This window comes from Oryza glaberrima, chromosome 4 (genome assembly GCF_000147395.1).
Source record: "Oryza glaberrima chromosome 4, OglaRS2, whole genome shotgun sequence".
Lineage (NCBI taxonomy): Eukaryota > Viridiplantae > Streptophyta > Magnoliopsida > Poales > Poaceae > Oryza > Oryza glaberrima.
Genome location: NC_068329.1, coordinates 5256644 through 5264144, shown reverse-complemented (window position 1 = coordinate 5264144; position 7501 = coordinate 5256644). Strand labels below are relative to the sequence as shown.

Sequence of the window (7501 nt, the reverse complement as noted above, 5' to 3'; positions counted from 1 at the left end):
TCACCAAAAAGATGGAAAAGATTAGCCCTAATCGCACCGTGATTAAGCAGTTGTCTGCGATGTAACCAGTCTCACTTTGCATAGTATTACGGTCTGATCCAAAGAGAGAGTATAAAGCTAGGTTGTTCCTGACAAACAAACTTGTTCCTGACATTACACTATCTCACCCGTCCGTCACTAAGGTGACTAACTAAAGCGATATCATCTCTCAAAATATCATTCAGATGGTCTTCCAACATCCTTTTGTAGCATTCATCCAAAAGATCGTTCTTGTTGAGATCGATCGCAGCCTGTATAGTGAAATCAGATTAGAAACATAAGCATCCGTCTGAACAGAGAAATCAGGCAGCCCACTAGGTCACTAGTACCTAACACTATATTCCTCAATTACCAAATTAAACACGTCTGCAAACTGCAGATTTCGCCGTGCCGACCCACTGGCAGCGCCGCTGCCTGCCGGGAGGAAGCGAAAACCTACATCGGGGAGAGATGCGGTGCCTGCGTCGGGGTGAGATGCGATGCGTCGGACCTAATGCGAAGAAGTGAAGAAAACATCCCATGTCAAAATTACCCCTAAACTATATTAGGAGATTACTAATCTACCCTATAAAATTAACGGTCAAGATTAATTCTACTTGTAGTAGAATAATTCAAGTAGAGAGCACCGGAGCATAACTCTATATGTAATGATGCAGTGATGCGATGACTAGAGCTTGCTGCAGGTGGCGAGCTGGAAGGAGAGCTGCCCCTGGTCAAGGTCGTAAAGCAGATGCATGTTCTGCTGCTGGAAATTGCCAATGGTGCTCATCCTATTGTTCGACCTGTCGATCGCCATGCACGCCGTGAAGTTGTCGACACGCATCCAGTAGTTCACCGGCGGCAGCGCCATGTCCGCGCGGCCACTGAAGTGGAGCACCAGCCTCGGCGCCTTCTTCTTGACATCGCCACGTGCGAGGCACGGAGCCATCGGCAGCACGAAGCTTCCCCCTATCTGCTTCGTCAGTTCGTCCACCAAGGCCTTATACGCGCCGTCTGTTGGAGTTAATTTATTTCTAGAACATACCAGCCTACTCTCTAACTCTCTCTACTACTCATGAAACAAAAGTCAAGGAGCAAGTCCTTCCTCTGTGAAATTTCTAGAGTAGTGTAGACAATAATATGTTCTTTGTGAGTTCTAGTATTTTCATGCATGTACCAGTACTAGTTGTGTTAAGAAAAGTTCCTAGCCATCCTATAAATAGGCAGCCATGTCCTAGATGTGAGGCTTCTGTCCAACAATCAATGTAACGTGCAATACTTGAGCAAAGCATAACCAGTTTGTGAAACAAACACAGAGCTTCTCTCCTCTGTTCTCCTTCTCTGTTCCATTGCTAGCAAAATAATCAACACCAACAACTGGTATCAGAGCGCCCAGGTTCGAGTAGGGCGAGACAGAGTAGCACGGCGTATCGGTATTGTCAATTGAAGCTACAAGTATGGCTTCAAGTTCGGGCGCCACAATAGCGCAGTCTATGGTTCCTGTATTTGCAGGAGAAAATTATGATATATGGAGCATCAAGATGCGGACGCTGCTGCTATCTCAAGGATTGTGGGATATTGTTGAGAATGGCTATCAAGAGTATTCCGCTGGAGAAACTCTTACGGCGGAACAGAAAAAGTCTTTGGCAGAGGATCGGATGTCGGACGCCAAGGCCTTGTTCTTGATCCAACAAGGAGTTGCGGAAAGTCTATTTCCACGTATTATTGGCGCCAAGAAATCCAAGGAAGCATGGGACAAGTTGAAGGAGGAGTTTCAAGGATCTCAGAAGGTACTTGCGGTAAAGCTTCAAACTCTGAGAAGGCAATTTCAGAATTTGCAAATGAAGGAGTCAGAGAAGGTAAAAGACTATTTCTCAAGAGTTATTGAGATTGTTAATCAGATGCGCCTCTATGGTGAAGATATAAACGACCAGAAGGTCGTGGAGAAAATTTTAATCAGTCTGCCTGAAAAATACGAGTATATTGTTGCTGCAATTGAGGAGTCCAAGGATCTGTCAACTCTCACAATTCAGCAACTTATGAGCTCGTTGGAATCTCACGAAGAAAGAAAGCTTCAACGTGAAGGGAGCTCCGTTGAGAATGCATTTCAGTCAAAGTTGAGCTTCAGGCCTCAAAACTCAAGGTTTCGTGGGAATTTTCAGAAAAATGGATTTCCAATGCGAGACCGTGGTTTTCAGAAAAATGGTTTTTCCAGGCAGAACGAATATGGTCAAGAGAGAAGAGAAAAAGGTACGTCCAGTTCAAATTTGTGGTGTGACATTTGCCAAAAATCTAGTCATACTACAGATATGTGCTGGAAGAAAATGACCTGCAACAAGTGCAAAAGAAAGGGTCATATTGCAAAATATTGCAGAACTCGGGAAATTAACCGGGCTAATTTTTCACAAGAGAAGGAAAAATCTGAAGAAATGGTTTTCTCTTGCCATACTGCTCAAGAAGAAAAAGATGATGTTTGGGTTATTGACAGTGGTTGTACAAACCATATGGCCGCTGATCCAAATTTATTTCGAGAAATGGATTCATCGTATCATGCAAAGATCCACATGGGAAATGGCTCTATAGCCCAAAGTGAAGGCAAAGGTACGGTTGCTGTTCAAACAGCATACGGTCCAAAGTTTATAAAAGATGTCTTGTTGGTACCCGATTTAAAGCAAAATTTGCTAAGTATTGGGCAGCTTCTAGAACACGGGTACGCGGTTTATTTTGAAGATTTTTCTTGCAAAATATTGGACCGTAAAAATAATCGTCTGGTTGCCAAAATAAATATGGAGAAGAACAGAAATTTTCTATTAAGGATGAATCATCCAACTCAAATGGCTCTCAGAAGTGAAGTTGATATTTCTGATCTATGGCACAAGAGAATGGGTCATCTTAATTACAGAGCATTGAAACTACTCCGAACAAAAGGTATGGTTCAAGGCCTTCCATTTATTACTCCCAAATCTGACCCATGTGAAGGATGTGTATTTGGAAAACAAATTCGGGCTTCTTTTCCCAACAGTGGAGCTTGGAGAGCAAGTGCACCATTGAAACTAGTGCACACTGATATAGTTGGTAAAGTGCCAACAATTTCAGAAGGAGGAAATTGGTACTTTATCACATTTATCGATGATTATACAAGAATGATCTGGGTATATTTTCTAAAAGAAAAATCTGCAGCCTTGGAGATATTCAAAAAATTCAAGGCCATGGTGGAAAATTAGAGTAATCGGAAAATTAAAGTATTGCGCAGCGATCAAGGAGGAGAATATATCTCAAAAGAATTTGAGAAATATTGTGAAAATACTGGCATCCGAAGACAGCTAACGGCAGGCTATAGTGCTGAACAAAATGGAGTTGCAGAACGGAAAAATCGGACGATCAATGATATGGCCAATTCTATGCTCCAAGACAAAGGTATGCCTAAATCTTTCTGGGCTGAAGCAGTTAATACTGCAGTTTATATTTTAAATAGAAGTCCTACCAAGGCAGTACCAAACCGTACACCTTTTGAAGCTTGGTATGGTAAAAAGCCTGTCATTGGTCATATGAGAGTATTTGGTTGCATTTGCTATGCTCAAGTGCCAGCACAAAAGAGAGTAAAATTTGATAATAAAAGTGACCGTTGCATATTTGTTGGCTATGCTAATGGTATAAAAGGATATAGACTTTATAATTTGGAGAAAAAGAAAATTATTATCAACAGAGATGTGATTTTTGATGAAAATGCTAGTTGGGACTGGAAGTCTCCAGAAGCCTATAGTACTCCATTATTGCCAACCACTACCATCACACTAGGCCAACCACATATGCAAGGTACTCATGAAGTGGAAGATCATACTCCAAGTCCACAATCATCAAGTCCAAGGTCAAGCTCAAGTCCTAGTTCAGATTCAAGCCCGAGCAGTGAAGAGCAAATTTCTACACCGGAATCAGCTCCAAGACGGGTAAGAAGTATGGTTGAATTATTAGAATCTACTTCTCAACAAAGAGGGTCAGAACAACATGAATTTTGCAATTATTCTGTTGTTGAACCACAAAGTTTCCAAGAAGCAGAAAAACATGATAATTGGATAAAGGCCATGGAAGATGAGATTCATATGATTGAGAAAAATAATACATGGGAGTTGGTTGATCGTCCTAGAGACAGAGAAGTTATTGGAGTTAAGTGGGTTTATAAGACAAAATTAAATCCAGATGGCTCAGTTCAGAAATACAAGGCAAGACTTGTGGCAAAAGGCTTTAAGCAAAAGCCTGGGATTGATTATTATGAGACATATGCTCCTGTTGCTAGGCTAGAGACAATTCGTACCATAATTGCTCTAGCAGCTCAAAAGAGGTGGAAGATTTATCAACTTGATGTTAAATCGGCTTTCTTAAATGGCTATCTTGATGAAGAAATCTATGTTGAACAACCTGAAGGGTTTTCAGTTCAAGGAGGAGAAAACAAGGTATTCAGACTTAAAAAGGCTTTATATGGATTAAAGCAAGCGCCTAGAGCGTGGTACAGTCAAATTGATAAGTACTTTATTCAGAAAGGATTTGCCAAGAGCATAAGTGAGCCTACTCTATATGTCAAGAAAACAGGTACAGATATTCTAATCGTCTCACTCTATGTTGATGATTTGATATATACTGGCAATAGTGATAAGATGATGCAAGACTTTAAAAAGGATATGATGCATACATATGAAATGAGTGATCTGGGCTTGCTCCACTATTTTCTCGGTATGGAAGTGCATCAAAGTGATGAAGGAATATTTATATCACAAAGGAAATATGCTGAAAATATTCTGAAGAAACTTAAGATGGATAACTGCAAGTCAGTTACAAACCCCTTGCTACCAAATGAAAAGCAAAAGGCTAGAGATGGAGCTGATAAAGCAGATCCAACAATTTACAGAAGCTTAGTTGGAAGTTTGTTATATTTGACCGCAACACGACCGGATATTATGTTTGCGGCAAGCTTATTATCAAGGTATATGTCTAGCCCAAGTCAATTAAATTTTACTGCTGCGAAGAGAGTTTTGCGGTACATCAAAGGGACCGCAGATTATGGCATTTGGTATAAGCCAGTTAAGGAATCCAAGTTAATTGGCTACACGGACAGTGACTGGGCTGGATGTCTTGACGATATGAAGAGCACATCTGGCTACGCTTTCTCACTTGGTTCAGGTATGTGCTCCTGGTCTACAAAGAAACAAAATATTGTTGCTTTATCTTCAGCCGAAGCAGAATATGTAGCAGCATCAAAAGCCGTTTCACAAGCTGTTTGGTTGAGGAGAATTATGGAAGATCTGGGCGAGAAGCAGTATGAGCCTACTATAATTTATTGCGACAGTAAGTCTGCAATTGCGATCAGCGAAAATCCAGTCAGTCATGACAGGACTAAACACATTGCTATCAAGTATCATTATATCCGAGAAGCTGTTGATCGCCAGGAAGTGAAATTGGAATTTTGCAGAACTGATGAGCAGTTGGCAGATATATTTACCAAGGCTTTATCCAAAGAAAAATTCATCCGTGACAGAGAGCTCATCGGAGTTTGCAAGAAATAAATTAAGGGGGAGTTTGTTGGAGTTAATTTATTTCTAGAACATACCAGCCTACTCTCTAACTCTCTCTACTACTCATGAAACAAAAGTCAAGGAGCAAGTCCTTCCAGTACTAGTTGTGTTAAGAAAAGTTCCTAGCCATCCTATAAATAGGCAGCCATGTCCTAGATGTGAGGCTGCAGTCCAACAATCAATGTAACGTGCAATACTTGAGCAAAGCATAACCAGTTTGTGAAACAAACACAGAGCTTCTCTCCTCTGTTCTCCTTCTCTGTTCCATTGCTAGCAAAATAATCAACACCAACACCGTCGACAAGCGACGTGATTGTGCTACCGGAGTCGATGAAGACGCCGCCGGACCAGTTCCCGGCGCCGACCTGCCGGAGATCGACAGGCTGCTCGGGATAGGCAGCTTGGTCTCGCCGACGGTGAGTCCCACAAGAGGGAGAAAGTAGACCCCGTTGTACGGCGGGTCTGTAGGGTACTTGACGAACTTGATGGATACCACGGGGCTCTCGCCGGCCAAGTTCGCCGAGGCGCCGACGAACAGGTGGCTAGCGGCCTTGCCGTCGCTGTCGTACGGCGTGAGGCAGTAGGAGAACTTGCCGGCGCCCGTCTGAGACACCAGCGACAGCCTGCCGCGCCCGAGCCCGATGAGGCCGGATGTACCGACGAGGGATCCCGGATCAATACTGCTTGCGTTCACGCACCCGAAGGCAAGGTCGGCGGCGCCGGACTGGAACGCGAAGACCTCCGTGACGAGGTGTCCAGCGATGGTCCCCGAGCCGAACTCGTCCAGGAGGCAGGAACACGCAGCTGCCGTCCCGGTCGCAGAAGTGCCCGTACGGGTTGGCTTGGCAGAGCGCGTCGGTGCACGGCACGGGCTTGGTGCTGCGGGACGCGGAGTAGTTGTAGAGAGGAAGGTGCTGCTCGAAACAAGGGTCGGCGACGGCGGCGAGGCAGTCGGTGCACTGCGTCCAGACAAGGTTGCTGCCGGTGTCGACGATGGCCTCCGCGCGCTGCGGCGGGTCGCCGATGAGGTACTCCGTGAAGTACTCGCCCTGCGCTCGCTGCACAGGCGCGCGCACGTCGCCGTGCCCGGTGGACGACATGGATGCCGCCAGCCGCCGCCGGCTGCGATCGACGGCGCGACGTGCGCGTTCCGTCGTGGTGTAGCGGCCTCCCTTGGCGTCGACATGGGTGAGCTCGAAGTCGAGCCCCACGCCACTAGTTAAGGCAAGGACACTTGAGCAGATCAAGAGCACGAGAAGCAGCACAACGCAACCTCGCTCCATGGTAATTTCGTAGTGTTACTTAGGTTCGTAGTTCGTGTTAATCGGTGTACAGCTAGAGGTAGGAGATTATATATGTAGCATACAGATAACGTGGACTTAGTAGATAATGTACATTAGTCGATCATATAATCAAAATTTCGGACTGAAATATCGGGAATTTCGGATGCCCAGATATGATATCATTTCGACCGAAATTTTTAATTTTTTAAAATTTTTCGTGAATTTTGGCAATATTTGTTCAATTATTGTTCAAATTTGACTAAATTTTATTCAGAATTTGAGAAATTTCGGACCGAAATTTCGCCATATCGGCACCCCCTGATACACATACCGAAAACGAAAGAACCCTGCATCTAGAAAAGATAACGTAGGCTGGAAGTAATATAGAGCACTCAACATTGGGAACTATGTCTGCTAACATACATAAGATTTGCCTACTATCGAGTGAAGCAACTAGAAGAACTATAAAAAATAGCCTCTTTGATTGTTATCAACGCATTCTTTATTTGTGGCGACATTAATTAGGCGGTAATTTTTTTTCGGAATTTCTAAATGTCATTTGACACAACACCCACATCCAAATCTTGAAAAGTTTGGGTTGTCGAATGTGCTTCAAGATTCATGCTTCTGCCC

General features: G+C 43.8%; 1 pseudogene; it reads right to left on the bottom strand.

Annotated features, from left to right (window-relative positions):
* Nucleotides 1-706: 706 nt before the first annotated feature.
* Nucleotides 707-6868, bottom strand: LOC127769271 (aspartic proteinase nepenthesin-1-like; annotated as a pseudogene).
* Nucleotides 6869-7501: the final 633 nt, after the last annotated feature.